Source organism: Fukomys damarensis, unplaced genomic scaffold, assembly GCF_012274545.1.
Source record: "Fukomys damarensis isolate Sample0158 unplaced genomic scaffold, DMR_v1.0_HiC HiC_scaffold_19, whole genome shotgun sequence".
Classification (NCBI taxonomy): domain Eukaryota; kingdom Metazoa; phylum Chordata; class Mammalia; order Rodentia; family Bathyergidae; genus Fukomys; species Fukomys damarensis.
Genome location: NW_022900931.1, coordinates 14981609 through 14999142, shown reverse-complemented (window position 1 = coordinate 14999142; position 17534 = coordinate 14981609). Strand labels below are relative to the sequence as shown.

At 34.5% G+C, this 17534-nt stretch overlaps 1 long non-coding RNA gene across 1 annotated transcript; it reads right to left on the bottom strand.

The window, feature by feature from the left end:
* Nucleotides 1-5628: 5628 nt before the first annotated feature.
* On the bottom strand, nucleotides 5629-9216 carry LOC104856508. Its single transcript, XR_778658.2, has 3 exons — nucleotides 9012-9216; nucleotides 6460-6612; nucleotides 5629-6355 (listed from the first exon to the last, which is right to left on the bottom strand). It is a non-coding gene; the product is annotated as an uncharacterized LOC104856508 (long non-coding RNA).
* Between the last annotated feature and the right edge of the window lie 8318 nt (nucleotides 9217-17534).

Here is a 17534-nt window from a genome sequence, read left to right as displayed (position 1 = left end):
GTGCTGTTAGGGTGCGGCACTAATATGAGCTGGTGAAAGTTTTAAACTATGGGTCCCATTTTGGGGATGTGAATCACTGACATGTGCCTTTGAAGGGCACATTTCATCTCAAACCCTTTTCTGTGCATCACACTCTGACTCTGGCCGCCATGAAGTGAGCAGCTCCATTTTCCCTCCACCTTCTGCCACCATGTTCTGTCTCACCTCAGGCCCAGAAACAAACCATGGATCAAAACCACCGAAACAGTGAGCCAAAATAAACTGTTCCACTTCTAAGTTATTTTTCAAACAGAAATGGTAAGCAGGCTAATACAGAAGAGAGGAAGAGAAACAAACTGCAAGATGGTGAAGGTGCATCCTTACAACCTTTCCTACAGGAAAAATTCAGGGACACTGAGAAAGCTCAAGGAACTGTGTGATATCTTGATCTTTACCTAGGATTGTGGGGACCACAGAGTACTGTGTGTAGTACTCCCAGTGTAGACACTGCCTATAGTTGTTTCAAGAGCAAATCATTGCAGTTTTGTATGAATTAATGATGTCTTAGTAATGCTTATTCAGATTTTCCTTATTCCAACACCAGAGAATAAAGCCAAGTTTCCTGTCAATCTTTAACTGTTCTTTTCTCTTACAATTTTGCTTTATTTTAAATTAGTGAGAATCCACGAGAGATTAAGAAGAGCCAAGGTTGAATTAATTTACATTTTGAATGAATAATGCTTTGTTTCCATGAAATAAACAAACTGACAGGAGAGACAGGGTGAGGATTCAAGGATAGGAGACCAGTTAGGAAAAGGCTGAGGAGTTTTAAGTGAGATAACAATTCATATTTTCATTTTAAGAATTATTTCTAATTAGAAATGAATGGCAAATTTTATCAAATCCTTCTTGAACATATGGTATGTATTACTTTTCTATTTTAATCTATGTTGGTTAAAATAAAAAAAATATGTAATATAGCTTATGTTAACATTAATTGCTAAAACATGGTTAGATTTTGGTCTTAAATCTTGTATCAAAAAAATCTCACTTCTTCATTTATTTATTTCAGCACAAACTCATGTTTTTTCAATGACTTATAAATCAATAATATCATTTATATTGATGCTTTAATTGCCTTCAGTTTGGCCAGTGGCAAGAGCTTCAAGCTGGCACTTGTGTCCTATTTCTGTCCTAGCTTGTTTTTTAAAACCAAATGCCAATATGTGCTTATAGGTCTATGCCTTAGATTTACCTATTTTCCAAACAAACCAACTTGCTGTTTATAATGCTTGCTACAGATTTTTTCACAAAAATTGTCTGAAAATGAAAATATGAGTAAAATTCTATCTTTATCTAAAAATATCATTATAGTGTTTTATGAAAATGATACTCTAAATAGGTTTAGAATTCTAGATTCACCATTGTATTTTCTCTTCTTTGATATTACCCTTTGTTTTAAATTCATTATTGAAATATTAAAGGTATGTTTTATGTCATAAACTTACATAAACAAGGAATAGTAGTGAACAAGAGACAAAATTTTCTGCTGTTACATCAGTTGCATATCAGTTATGTGGGAGAAAAACAGCTAAAAAAATAAACTATATTACATTGGCATTACTAAAAGAGCTGAAACTTCAAAACTTTCTCATGTCCAGAATGTGTTTCACTGTCATAACAACTTTTAAAAATCATAATGGATAAATTTTTTTTCTGTGCTTTCTTAGTAATATATTTTTTATTTATTTTTCTCATTGAGTTTATTGGTACATTTTAGGCATACATTACAGTTACATTCATCATTGTACCTTTACATGACAGGTCTTGGTTCTCATTTTTTCCCCTTATCCCTGCCCTCTCTTCACCCGCTCCTCTACTCCCCTTTTACAAGCATTTTATTTCCATTTTTTATTTTACTCATGTTTTTTTTCTTTTCCCTTATTACTTTTCTCCCACTCTTCCCATTTTCCCCTACACCTTTAGCCATTTTCTTCCTATTTCACATTGTCAATTATATCATTAGGATCTTATGTACCATTATAGTTTTTCACACCAGAGAAACGAGTCAGGATTCACATGTGTGACTTATTTATTTCAATTAGGAGTGTATCTTTTCAAAAGAATCAAAAGAATCATATCACAGTGATATATGCACACCTATGTTTATAGAGGCACAGTTTGTAATATCTAAAACTTGGAAACAGCCCATTTTCCCATCAGTTGGAAACTGGATAAAGAAGATATGGTTTTCTATGAAATGGAACACTACTCAGCCACAAAGAATGAGAAATTAGAGTCATTCATAGGAAAATGGATACATATTGAGGATATATTTTTAAACAGTAAGTCTTATTGTTGTTCCTTTAACATCCATTATTACTTCAAATAATTTGCTCTCCTATTTTCTCTTTTTGGAAAAATAATTAAGCATCTTCTTTAACTAATTCTGCTGGCACTTGTATTTCTTGATGTACTTCCCATTTTTATTTGGCTTGTATATTTCCTTTTATGTTTTTATTCATTTTAGGCTGACTTATATTTTAAAAACTTTTGAAACAACTTCCTGAAGTTGTGGTTTTTGTCTTTTTCTGTTTTGTGTAGTCTAAAATTTTTTCAGTCGTATATAAATTTTTTCAGTCATGTAAACTTTGTGGATTGCAAAAAACTTCACAGTCTATAATTTTATTTTTTATTTTTTTTGGTTATCTTTTGTAATGTAACAAAGCTTTCATATTTCATTTATTCAAAGTATTAATGTTGTCAATAATAGTAGAAATATTTGAAGTAATATGATGCTCTTGATGAAATTTTAGGTAATTTACTAAATTTTTTTGTAGCTTATTTCATGGCCTGGGGGAAATATATAGAGTAGCAGTTCCCTTAATTTAACTGTTTAAAAGTTTATTTTTGGATTGATTCTTTAATTTAGGTAGGGTCTCATTTTTGAAGTTCTTTGTATATTTTAGCTAGTAGACCTTTGTCTGAGGAACAGCTGGTAAATTTTCTTTCCCATTTCATGGGTTGTCCCCTCATTCTTTTGGTGGTTTCTCTTTCTGTTTCAAAGCTTTTTAATAAAATGAGATTCCAGTTGTTGATTCTTGGTGCTAGTTCCCATGTGACTGAGCTTTTGTTCATAAAGTCTTTTTCTACACCAATGTCTTCCAGAGTTCTATCTAACCTATCTTCCAGAAGGTTTAATGTCTCTGTTTTAGTATTTATATCTTTGATCCACTTTGATTTTAGTTTCTTGCACGGTGTGAAATGTGGCAATTTTTAATTTTTGGCACGGTTGAATCCCAGTTTTTCTAGCACCATTTATTATAGAGCCTATCTTTCTTCCAATAAAGGTGTTTGGCTCCTTTGTTAAAGATGAGATGGCTGAGTATGTGTGGAGTTGTTTCTGCATTTTCTAATCTGTTCCATTGATCCTTGGGTCTGTTTCTTTGCCAACACCATGCTATTTTTATTACAGTAGCTTTGTAGTATAGTTTCAAACTAGGGGATGTGATACCCCCTCCCTCGTCTTTGTTGCCTAGAATTGCTTTTGCTGTTATAGGTATCTTCTAGTTCCAAATAAGTTTTTGGATTGTTTTCTCTAATTCTGTGAAATACATTGTTGGTATTTCAATCAGGATTATACTGAATCTATAACAGTTCTGGAAGTATGTCCATTTTCACTATATTTGTTTTTCCAGTCCAGAAGTGGACATCTGAAATGAAGAGACATTTCTCCGATGAAGAAGTAGAAGTAGCAAATAAACATTTGAAAAAAATGTTCAAAAATCACTGGTCATTTGAGAGATGCAAATGAAAACAATACTGAGATTTCACCTCACTCCAGAAAGAATGGCTGCTATCAAGAAATGAACCAATAACAAATGCTAGCAGGATTGTGGGGAAAAAGGAACCCTTCATCACTGTTGGTAGGAGTGTAGACTGGTGCACCTACTGTGGAAATCAGTGTGGAGATTCATCAAAAAACTAGGATTAGAGGTCCCATTTGACCCAGCTATCAGCCTGCCAAGTATCTTCCCCAAAGAATTAAAAGCATCATACCACAGTAATATATGAATGCCTATGTTTATAGCAGCACAGTTGGTAATAGCTAAATCTTGGAAACAGCCCAGATGCACATCAACTGGTGACTTGATAAAGACGTGGTTTTTATTTATAAAATGCAGTACTACTCAGCCATAAAAAATGATAAACTAGAGACATGGATTGCTAAATGGATGCACCTTGAGGCCATACTCATAAGTGAAATAAATAGGACACGTGTATAAATACTAAATAGTTTCTCTGGTGTGAGAAATTGAAAGTTAAATTGGCATCAAAATGTATCACTGACACTGTGAAATAGGATGAAAAGTTTAAAAAGGAAAGGGAAACTAGGGAAGGGGGTCAGGGAAAAGAAAGACATGAAAAAAAGAAAAAATGAGAAAGAAAGAATAGAGGAAACAGCATTTTTAAATAGGGAGGAGTGGAGTGGTGAAAGGGAGAGAAGGGGAATTGGAAAAAACAAGAACCAAGATATATCATGTTCTGGTACAAAGGCCCAATGATGCATGCAATCATAATGTATCAGTGAACTTAATTAATAAAAAAGGAAAGTTTCTTTTTCTTTCCATAGGGAGATAATAATAAAATATTTGCTTCTGTGGGCTACACGGAGTGATCTGTCTCCATGGGAAACTTTGTTGGAACTACTGAGAAATGTGCTCTTCAAGAGTTCACACTTCCTGAAGTGGCCTCCTTTTGACAAACCCCGCAGTTAGTCTCAAAGTTAGACCGAGACTTCTGGATCAACTCCAATTCGGATAATACACACTGCTTACTAAAATTTCTTCTGTAGTTTCAATGCAGCATAGAATATTTCGTCTCTTTCCATAAAACCGTCAATGTGATCACACATCTATCACATTATATTTTAACCTCCACCGTAGATGGCTTTCAGTATTGTGTATTATTTTTCATGACACAGTCAAAATAAAAGTTTGTTGTATCTAAAATAAATGTGTACTTTGAAGACATTCTATTCCTGCTTAACCCACATGGATTTATCATCACAAAGCCTTCAGATAATTTTGCAGGTATGATAACTGATGTTGAAAGTAATGTAAGATTAGGGCTGGGGATTTAGCTCAGTGGTTCCGCAGCCTGCCTTACAAGCACAAGGACCCAAGTTCGATCCCCGGTACCAAAAAAAAGAAAAAAGAAAAGAAAAGAAAAGAAAGTAATGTAAGTTCAGTAAAAGCATCCATTTCAAAGGATCAGGTCTAGATCAACAGGATTGATATATTGTAGGAACTGGGTCTAAATTTCAGGTTTATGGAGATCTTTAGAGACTTGAATATTCGAAGACAAAATATAAAAAAAAATTGCACAGATCTTTCTAAACTTGTCATGTAAATCTCAATAAATCACCCATGCAGTTAAAATCCATTATTAAAATATATAAACATATACTTTACAAAGTTGGAAATTTAGTTTCCTTGTAGGAATGATCAGTAAGCTAAATAACATTTTGAGTACTAATAAAAAAATTATAATAATAGCCTATACCAGGATACTCATTTAAAACTCTATAAAGTTTAAATATAGCATGGTGAAGTCATTTTCATCAGATGACGCTACTTTTGGCCCTAACCCCAAAATGCACATATATAAAAAAACTTGTTACTGATCCTATTTTTGATGAACACATCAAAATGGTTGTTATATGCCCCATCTTTTAAGAAAGCATATGTTAAACAGGGCAGGCAAAGATAAACTTTAAAGGATTCACTTGTCCTAACAGCCCATCTGTTTCGTACTCCCCACAGAGCACATCTCTTTTCTGGGGTCCCTTTCAGGTGAGTTTTTACCTTATGTAACACTCTCTTTATTGTAAGTTCATGCTGTGACCCTGTCAGAACTGCTACAGCAGGAGTGACCTCCATAATGACCATCCAGAGCCTGCCAAGCTAACTTGGTCAGTGTTAGCTGATTAAACTTTTAACAACATCCCCTGTGCGATAAAGGGCAAAATGACAACTCTGCCCATCGTCAAGGTGTCTGTATAATAAACTAATTAGTAAACCACACAGTCTGTGGAGCTTTTAATGAGTGCTATCGGCTGGCCTCTGTAATAAAAACCCAGTCTGCCCCCTTTTGGGATTCAATTAAGGCACAGACTGTCATATGCTTGGTCTAGCTGATCAATGAATCCATTCCGACCTTTGTCGGAGCTGTTTGCAAGGTCAGTGGCAGTAGTGAAGAAAGCTGGCTTGGTAAAGGAGACATAGCCAACAGCGGCCGACAGGCTCGGAGTCCAGTTGTTAATATCCTTGTGGTCATTTGACATCAGCAGAAGTTTCTCTCATTCAAAGGTTGGCTGAAAGAGAAGACAGCAGTGAAAAGAATATATTGGTATTTTTGCACCGAAAGGTCCTTCTGTTATTAAAAAATGATCATTAGTGTGTTAACATCCACTTTTACCTTGCGGTATCTTCTTTTTCTTCACCCAGTGGAATATACTATCCAACTTTTGTTCTTTCAAACATAGCTATTGATTTAATTCGTCTCCGGATGTGAAAATAAATGTAACCTTTATGAAATGTAGTCCTGTTTGTATGATTCAAGATGTTGATGCTTTTACAAAGAAATTAAATTAGAAAAGATATTTCTTATTAAAGGTCTAAAATGTCAGAAAAATGTTTTTATAATTAGATATTTTTAGTACTCTAATTTTGGCTATTATGATTCTTCAAGCATACTTCTCAAACACAGCTTTTTTTTTAAAAAAAGTATTTGAGAATCACATTCATTGCTTCAAGGAAATAATTACTCAAGAATAAAGCTATAGTCAGATTTTCCAATATTTAAATGATGGTTTGATGAGAAAATATATTTATTTTTCCATTTCCAAAAGAATTGTAGGCATTGTACATGTGGCCTTCTAAGACCATATTTAAAGATGATACATTAATCCCAAAGATCTATGAGAGTTAGTAATGCATAATTTTATTGAGATCCAACACTGAATTGCTTTACTGTCCATATGTGAGGTGGAAAGTGATGGAACTCAAGTTTCAGCCTAGTGACCACTCACAGCCACAACCCCCAAATCACACTGTTCTATGTCATTGGTAGTTGAGAGGTCCTCAAGATAGTCACTAATACATGGCAAAGTATGTGTCACTTGCATAAATGTAGTTGAATTTTCTACTATTTAAATAGTGGTTTCATGTGAGAATAAATTTATTTTTCTATTATTAAAATGAAAGAGACAAAATAATTGCAATTATTGTAGATGTGTAATTCTAAGGCCATATTTAAAGATTTTATATTATATACTTATATATCTAGATACTACATATATATCGATATTATATCAAGAAATTGTTTAGTATTTTCTACAAAATTATCTTCTATGTTGAATTAGGTTGAAAATTTTAAATTCAACAATTTCTAATAAGTATATACTCACATAAAATATATACTACAATTAAAACTGAATAACCTGTAACTTTTTTTTTGTTTTGTTTTGTTTTTGTTTTTTTCATTTTTGCTTTTTTGGCACCGGGGATCGAACTCAGGTCTTTGAGCTGTGAGGCAGGGAGCAGAACCACTGAGCTAAATCCCTGGCCCAACTATTTTTAATAATATTGGTACCATAACATTTTTCATGGTGGATATTCAGTTTTTACTTAATCATTTTTTACTAAATTCTGTAGTCAATATTTTAGTACTTTCATGTTCTACATATGTATGATTTTTCCCTTACCGCAAACTTATGAGACTTAGAATTATTTCATATCTTCATAATATTTAAAGATTATACCAGATTTTACTACAGAATTTAGTAAAAAATGATTAAGTAAAAACTGAATATCCACCATGAAAAATATTATGTTATCCACTTATACTATGAAGCCCTTAGAAATGGCAATCTAGGGTCTATAATGATAGTCACAGGAAAATGCTCATAATATTTTTCAGTAAAGAATCCAGTGCACAAATGCTTCCTTTTCGTAATACCTATGTCATGAATATATAGTGTATATATACGTAAAATCCATGACTATATGTGAATATATTCACATACTAATATATATGGTATGAACCTATATCCATCAGTATGAATGCACATATACATAGACATCCATGTAAATATAAAAATGTTTGTATGCATAATCAAACTTAAGGATATTTTAAATTTTTAGTCTTTTATTATTATTAATGATGTCTAATGTTTTCATGAAGAAAAATAAAGCTATTTCATAAAAACAAACCCTACTTAACATTACAAAAAAAATACCTAACTGTAGATGTTCAACTAGGTCAAGAGAAGTGATACTGAAAAATGGGAGGAAAGTGAGGCAGGGGTAGATGGGATGGGAAAAGGAAAATTATTCTGGCACTGTCCACAATAAATGTACCAGATAACATGGTTTGAAATAATGAGTTTGGTCCATTCCCATTTGCCCATAATTCCTGAAGTAATAGAACTTGTTTTACAAAATGTAGTCTTTTTTCCCCCAGTGCTAGGGATTGAACCCAGGCCCTTCGCACTAACCTACATCCTCAGGTCCTTTTTAGTTTTCTATTTTGAGATGGGGATTTAAGAGTCACTAAATTGCTCAGGCTGGGCCCGGACTTGTGATGCTCTGCCACAACATTTGCCTTAGCTATTTTGGAAGGGGGGTTGAGACAGGGTCTCACTATGTAATTCAGGCTGCTCAAGAACTCACTGTGCAGCCCAGGCTGGTCTCGAACTTGCAGCGATCCTCCTGCCTCAGCCTCCTGAGTGCTGGGATTACAGGTGTGCACCACGACATCAGGCTGATTTAGGTTTTTGAAATCCAAGATTTTATATCAAAGTTAAATTGCAAAATAAGAAAAACATACACTTTTAATTAATGCAATGTTTCCCTAATGTTTTTAATCTGTGTACTAGTTAAATGATTTTATTTCAAGTATATAGATTATCTAAATAATTTGTATTGATATTGATCAAATATAAAGAACATCAGGCTGCTCGAACTCACTGTGCAGCCCAGGCTGGTCTCGAACTTGCAGCGATCCTCCTGCCTCAGCCTCCTGAGTGCTGGGATTACAGGTGTGCACCACGACATCAGGCTGATTTAGGTTTTTGAAATCCAAGATTTTATATCAAAGTTAAATTGCAAAATAAGAAAAACATACACTTTTAATTAATGCAATGTTTCCCTAATGTTTTTAATCTGTGTACTAGTTAAATGATTTTATTTCAAGTATATAGATTATCTAAATAATTTGTATTGATATTGATCAAATATAAAGAACTACCACATATAATCTTCCTGTGATTATTTATGAAGAAGTGATTATCTAGGCTTTCACAGAGTTAAAGCAATGACATACCAGAATGAAACATTCCAAACACTCTAAAAAAAACATGAAAATATTATACATTAACTGTGTAATTTGAATACTAGATGAAAAGGCAAAAGAGAGCAGATCAAAATAAATGTGTCCAAAGATAATGGCAAAATAAAAGAGAAATAAGCACCTGGAAAAATGTTAAAAATTCTTTAGGCAGAAAGAAAAATAAGTTGGAGCAGTTATCTGGATCTTCAAAAAAAATGTAGAGTCCAAGAGAAGAATTACATGAAGACAAAATAATACATCTGTGTTAATCTTATTGTTGATGACTACTTAACAAGGTATTGCACACAGTTAAGTGAAATGGATAAAATCAGGATCACAAAGCATGAAAGGAAAGAAATGGAAATACTCTTGTATGGTGCCAACAATACATGTGAAGTGGTTGGGTGTACTCTCTTTGAAGGCGGAGATATATCTACATCTATATCTATATCTATCACTAAAGTATGATTTAAACATTCTACGAAGTATCAGTGGTAGGCAAGAAGAAATTAAAGACTTAAGGAAAATGTTCATCAAAACTGAAGAAGGCAAAAAAATGAGTAGGAAAAGCTGAACAAACATATTGAAAAGTAGACTTATAAACATGTTAGAGATAAATCCAAATATCTGAGTAATCATTTTTAATATGAATGGTCCAGAAACACCAACAAAAGAAATATATTTGCAGCTTTGGCTAGATCACCAAGATTCAATTACGTGTTGTCCTTAAGAACTAACTTTAAAGGATGCAGGTCCAGGTCAGGGATAAAACACTAGGCCACCATGTTGATTCTCAGCACCACCAGAAAAAAAAAGAAAAACAAAAACCCAAACCTACTTTAAATATAAAGGCCCAGAAAAACTAAAAGGAAAGGATGGAGAAAGATATATCATGTTAATACTAATAAAAAAAGCATATGTGGCTATACTTATTTCAGACAAAGATGACTTTCCTGCAGGATAGTCTGGAGCTAAACAATGTCAATTTTCCAAAGACATTATAATCCCAAAAGTATATGAATTTGTGTTTATCAGCTTCTTCAGAGAAGCAGAACCAATAGTTAGATGATAGATAGATAGATAGATAGATAGATACATACATAGATACATAGATAATAGATACATAGATAGATAGGTAAGGATTTACTAAGGGGATAGATTCACAAGATTATGAAGGCTTAGAAGTCCCTAAATATACCTTCTATAACCTTGAGGGCCAGGTAAACAGAGAGCCTGGACTGCAGAATTCAAAACGGAAGATCATGGGTTCCCTTTATCTTCTTGACTGGACTGAAGGATATCCAGATATCTTTGAAGCATTATTCCTGAGTCTGTCTCTGAGGGTGTTTCTGGAACAGACTGGCATGTTAATCATCGAATGGGGCATGAGTATATCCGCTTTCACTTTACAGGACATAGGAACCATCCAACCAGCTGAGAGTACAGATAAAGCAACAAGGACAACAAAAAGACAGTGGAAAGGCCACTTTTCTCTGTCTTTCTGGAGCTGTCTTTGGGTAGGTGAGCTGCAGACTGACCAGCCTTTGGACCCCGGGATTGGATCAGCGTCCCATCCTCACCCACGTTCTCAGCCTTCAGCCTCATACTGAGAGTCACCATTACGCTCCCTTGAAGAATTGGCTGCTTCTAGGATGGCAGTTGTTAATGGGTATGATATTCCCAGTGCATTTTGTGCCAAAAGTGAATGCTAAAACAATGATAACAATAAAACAGCAAACCAGTTTATAAAAAGAAGACAGGTCTCAACTGAAGGGACCCTCAATAGTCAAGCATGGAACCATATGAGCAATAATTAAAATGACTGAATTATGACCTAAAATATAGAATAAATATTGTTACCTCTACACAAATCAGACAAATCCAAATCGAGGAGTTTAAGCAATATGCTTGACCAATAATCCTGAAAGCATTCAAGGTCGTTTAAGCAAGAAGAGACTGTGAAACCTTCACACTGGGAGATGCCTAAAGATACATAATGAAATGCAACGTGGCATGACATCCTGCGGCAGGAAAAGGACACTAAGTAAAACACTGAAGTCATCTAAATAATGTATGGGCTTTCACTGTGGTTTGGGTTTGGAACAGCTCTCAAAACTGTCACTCAGAGGTAGGGCTTTTGCAAGGTGGTTACAGCGCTGGAGTGCTGTGCTCTCACGGGATGCACCCATTGATGACTTCAACACCTCCATATGCTGTTGGGGGTGTTGACCAGAGGAGCCCGGCTCACAGGAGGTGTCTCTCCTTCCACAGCTCTTTCTTTCAGGCCACAATCACAGGAGTAGCTCTCCTCCATCCAGGGCCTTCTCCATGGGGTTTCTGTGTTGGAACTTGCCAACTTATAGAGTTATGAGCCAAAATAAACCTCTCCTTTCAATTTTGAATGTTGGGTATTATGTCCTAGTGACAAAATTATTCACCAATAATATATCAATAGTGGTTCATTAATTAAGATGAACGTTACATGAAAAAATATCAGTAATACAGGAGCTGGGTAGAGAATATATAGGAACTGTGTTCCATACTTTCACTTTTCTATAAATTTAAAGCTAGTCTAAAATGAAACTGCATTTTAAATAAGTCTTAACAAACACTTTATGTAGAAATGTGCAGAACTAAATCAGAAAGAGAGGCAGAGAGAGAAAGTGTTCTTTTGATCGGAATCACTGGTGATGTTATGAGTTTATTTCCATTTTATAAGACAATCTGGATCTCACGTGGTATACAGATGACAAGATGAAAATGTCAACAAAGAGGGAAGTATCTGAATACAAATAAGGTAGTGTAGAAGGGAGACCAGTGGTGGTCTAGACAAGCAGAGCTTACTGATGGACAATCATATATGAAATGAAAGATGAGGTTCAGATACCATGCCAGAAGTTTCTGTTCTGCACACATTAGTGGGTGGTGATTACATTGAAGGATAAGCCTGTTTGGATTTGGGGGTTGCCAAGTAAATATAATCATGATCCTGCTACAAATGCATCATAGAATCCCCTTCTTACATTACAGAGTAAAAGTGGCATAGAGATATTGTTACCTTACTGAAACTTTATACCAAAAATTACGAGAACTGAGATATTTCATGGGAACCTGAGCCATGTGATCTTTGCATATTCGACATTGCTTACTCTTCACTGCAGAAGGAATCAATTTCTCACTGTTTATCCTGTTTTGAGTGTAACGTCTTGTGGTTTTGGCCAACCAGAAAACTACCTAGGAAGGCTTTCTGAGTGGCAAGAAACATCAGCAATAAGATCTCAAGCTCGAGACTGACCTTTCTGATTTCCTTAGGGTTTCAAGGGAACAAAGGGTTCAACTTCTGCTCCACCAAAAGGGTAGGAAAGTTCTCTTCATCTGGTAATAAGAGTACTACTCAGCCATAAAGATGAGAAATCAGAGACAATTATAGCTAAGTAGATGCACATTGAGGCCATACTATTAAGTGAACTTAAGAAGACACATATAAAAATACTGAATAGTTCCTCTAGTGTGATGAACTGAAAGTGTAAATAAGAATCAAAATGTATAACTGATACTGTGTCCTAGGAAGAAAAGATCTAAAGTGTTGGGGAAGTGGGAGGTGTAGGAGAAAGGTAAGCATGGAAAAGAAAAAAAATTAGAGAAAAGGAAAAAATGGAAACAAAGATTTTGTAAATAGGAAAGGGTGGAGTGGGTGAAGGGAGGCTAGAGGAATAGGGAAAAATAAGAACCAAGATACATCATGCAAAGGTACACGATCCCAATGATGAATGTAACTGTGTTGTATACCTAAAATATACCAATTAAAATATTTTAAAATATATATATAGCCCTTGGTTTGTGTGATTTGACTCATAATCTGGGGCTATATTACAACTTTTGTAAACTCTAGGCATTTTTCCCTCCACAGGGCCCTTGCTCTATAAAACATGTATTTGAAGTCTTATTTTACAACATAGTTGACATACTAATTTTATTCCATTTTCTTTCACTTACCATGCCTAAAATGCTTGGTGTTTACTTACATCTGTGAGGAGAAAGTTCATACAGAGTGGACTTGATAGAAGATGAGACCTGTGTAACCCCAAATCACAGGATCTAGAATTTTTCAAATGATAATTATTTCCATTCATAAGGATAATACAGAAATATCAACAGAGGTCAATTAAAAATGAATGTTCTCTACCTACTCAAACTTTTGCCCTCGTGTCTTCTTTTTTTAAATAAGGTATATGATTCCCTTGGTTACCAGTAATTATTTTCTGGATTAAACAGAATTTTTCCTTGTGGTGTATGGTTTTATGTCATCCATATTTATTTTGCAATATTGATTGTACTCATTTTATTTTGTTTTTTATTTTTGTTTTTACTTTTGGTAGTTTTGCTGCTTGAATTTAGGGCTTTTGCATGTTGCTACATTTTCAGTTCATTATTATTATTATTATTATTATTATTATTATTATTATTATTTTAAATTTTGAGATGGAGTCTCACTAAATTGCTAAGTTGTCCAGGCTGCCTTTGAACTAACGAGTCTCCTGCCTCAGCCTCCCACTTGGATTACATTTATGTGCCCCCATGTTCTGCATTAACTTACTGTTATTAATAATTATTTTATGCCAGGGATTTACCTCAGTGGTTCCACCCTTGTCTCGCAAGTGCATGGTCCTGAGTTCGACCCCTGGTACCCCCCCCAAAAAAAAGTAACTATGATAATTTTATTTTTTTCAAGTATTTGAATGTTAAAAGAAAGTCGGCTTTTAAAAATTCTTTTTGTATGTGTTAATTTCTTCTTTCTTGCCCAGGTTTTGTGTTTTCACTTTCTCATTTTTTTTTTCTTTTGTGATATATCTGGGACACGTTTCCTGCTCTCTCTCGGCTTATCGTGAACTAAAAGAAGTTGAACTATCTCAAACATTTGGTCTTTGTCTTAAATATGCTAAAGCAAGTGAAATGTTCTATATTAATAATTCTACCAGTTTTAAGCAAGGCATCACATAGGAAGGGCAGAATATTAAGTAATTAATACATGCACCCTGAGGAAAATTAAACAGTTGAAATAATAAATGTGGACATGACTCTGAATATTTGAATTGAATTTTATTATTTAAGTTACTAGCAAATTTAATCTGTAGTCTGCTGCAAGGTAACACTGTGGAAACGATTTATTCTTAGAACTGAGAACTCTGAATAGCTAAGAGTTTATTGTTTTGTTCTTTAAAGTATATTTTAAACAGTTAGGGCATAATGGCAAAGATTGTCAATTCTTACATTCCTCACATGTTAAAATAGTCTTAAATATTGCATTAATGAGAGAACACTATTTTAAACAAATTATCTTCTACTGAAATCTACACATATTTTGAGGCTCCTTAAAGCAGTTTGGTTTGTTTTGTCCAGTTTAAGAGGCCTCAGATACTTGTACTTTTGAGGTATTACAATAATGCTTTTAATAACCTGAGACTAGTCAGAGTATGTTGTGCTTAGTTTTATATGTGCTGCATTTGGTTATTATAATAACTGAAAGTTTCAACTGAGCTAAAGGGAAATAAGTAAGGTATAAGTTACCATAAATTTATTTACAAACCATCTAGATTAGAAAATAAAACTCTGTTCACAAATAGGAATGCATCTGATTACCTGGATAAAACTCAGAAAAGTCCCTTCTTGTGAGGAATGATTTGACAGTAGTCCCTAGTAATAATGATGTTGCTAATAAAATAGACTGTAAATCATCAATAAATAAGCACAAGCAGTAGTTATTTATATTTAAGTCATCAATTAAAAGTGAGATAACAGAATGGAAAAGAATTGCAAAATATACAGGGTGTTAATTAACGTGAACAGAGCGTGGAAGGATACACGTCTCTCTTTTCATTTTTGTCTTAACCCACTCTAGTCAAGATAGCCACTCTTATCTCCCAGAGCTCCTCCTATCACTGGCACTTATTCCTCCAACTGCATCAATTTGATGATGATTTCTCAGTCTACCTCTTGACTCATAAACAGAGCATGAAATTGTGGGTCAGAACCCTTCTCTCTGCTTTAGCTCCAAAATCTTAAATTGGAATTCCGCAGAGACTGGATTTAGGGACTTTCTCTCCCGCTTCTTGGCAGTAAGCAGTTTCACCCTTAAACTTGTCTCTTGAACTGGGAACTTGCTATTTCCAGTTGAATATTTCATGGAATTTTCTAAGTAAGCCGTTGGAAATGGATCTTTTAACCTCCCCAAACTTCCCTACGTGCAGTATACTTTATCTCAGGGCAAATCCTATGTTTCCAGTTACTGAAGCCAAAAATACCTCAAGAGGACTTATGACTCTTTTTTCACATACCATATTCAATTGCCTAGAATATACTACTGAATCTTGCTTTTAGAAAAATCCAGATGTCACTGCCAATCACAAATTTTACTCTGGTCCTAGAAAACATCCTTCTACAGCTGTTAATGCAGTAACTTCTATCTTTCCCCTTCTGCTTTCTGTTCCGTGTCCCACAGAATCCACTTGAATTGAGGGAAAGTAGGGCATTCTTTTTGTTTTTAGTTTTTAATGTGGTAATAGTGAAAATCTTGAGAAATGTGTAAGTATTTGGCTCTTATGTTATGGGAGAGCCAACGGGGTTGGGCTGGGATTTAGCTCAGTAGTGCTGCTGCCTGCATTGCAAGTGCAAGGTCCCGAGTTCGATCCCCAGTACCAAGAAGAAAGAAAGAAAGAAAAGCCAACGGGTGGCTTTCTATCAAAGAGAGGCCAGAGTAAAACAGAGTATTATTAATATTAGCTGAGAAGAGAGACTGGAGGAAACATAATTTGGACATTTTAACTTTTAGGAGCACAGGAAACATTCAAATAGACACAGGGAGGAGCTTTTGGATAAAAATATGAAGACCTGAAGAGTTGATTTGTTTGAATTTATAAATTTGGCATTGTTCTGGTAGCGGTTGTTTAAAGTAATGAAACTTCCATCCAGGTTATTCTTTTGCTTAAAATCCTCCAATGGCTCAGCATCTCACTCAAGGGCCTCTCATTCGTTCCTAACCACCTTTCCTACTTCTCTCTGGCTTCCTCTCTTCCACTTAAACACTTTCTCTGTTTCTCACTCGCATTAGTCATGCTTCTGGCAGTTGCCTTATTTATCACTGTATTCAGGATCCCTCACTCAGCTTAGCACACATTACCTTCTTATGGTTTGGTTATTGCTTTGTGTTTTGTCTGAAAGCCTTACAATAAAAGCAATGCAATAAAGGAATTGTCATGTTGTTGCATCCTTAATGTACGTAACAAGAGATAGCTGTTCATTTTACAGTTGTGTCCTGAGTGTGTGTACTGTTAACAAGAGGTAACAGTTCTCAATCTATGCATATTGGATTTGTTGAATGCCTTTATAGATTCATATGGTGAATAATATTTTTAGACAATCATGATAAAACTCTAATTCTATGCTGATACCAAAGAGAATGTTTCATTATTTAGAGAAATAATTTTTATAAGGAATTCAAGGTAGAATTTTAATTATGATAATGAAAAGGATAGGTCAAATGTCCTAATTCAGAAGTAGTCAGAAAAAAGTGTTTCCCAACACGAGAAACTACTACATCTTTAGTTATCTGCAAAGTAATTAAAATATTTGAAATAAGGTGAGATGGAAGATTTTCTGCTATCTCCTCCAGATAGTATCTGTGGGTATCTGCCTTTTAAGGGACATGAGCTGACTACCCAAGGATTGTGCCTCTTCTGCCTTCCTTATAGAAAGACAAGGGAGACCAGAGAGAAAATTGCCAGAGTTGGAAAGAAGTACGTTCACATTTTCACTTAAAAGTATATGATTAAATAACAGAATTAAACACCAGATTTAAAATTAGAGAGTCTTTTTCTTTTGGTCAGGACTGATAAACTGAGGAAGACAGGCTAATTTGTTTTTCCTGAAGCAGTTAAAAATAGAGTCTCATTTTTCTGGAATGATTTTTATGGTGTTCTATTTTAAGATCTCAGATTAGCCAACATGAATTTCAACTATTCTTTTCAACTGCTGTGATTGTGACTTTAAATTTTAACGGCTATGGAAGGGTAAAGTATATATTCCACAGTATCAAGCTGAAATAATTGATAATAGGATCAACTCCTCTTTGAGTCTGAAATGAATCAAATATAATTGTGCTAAAA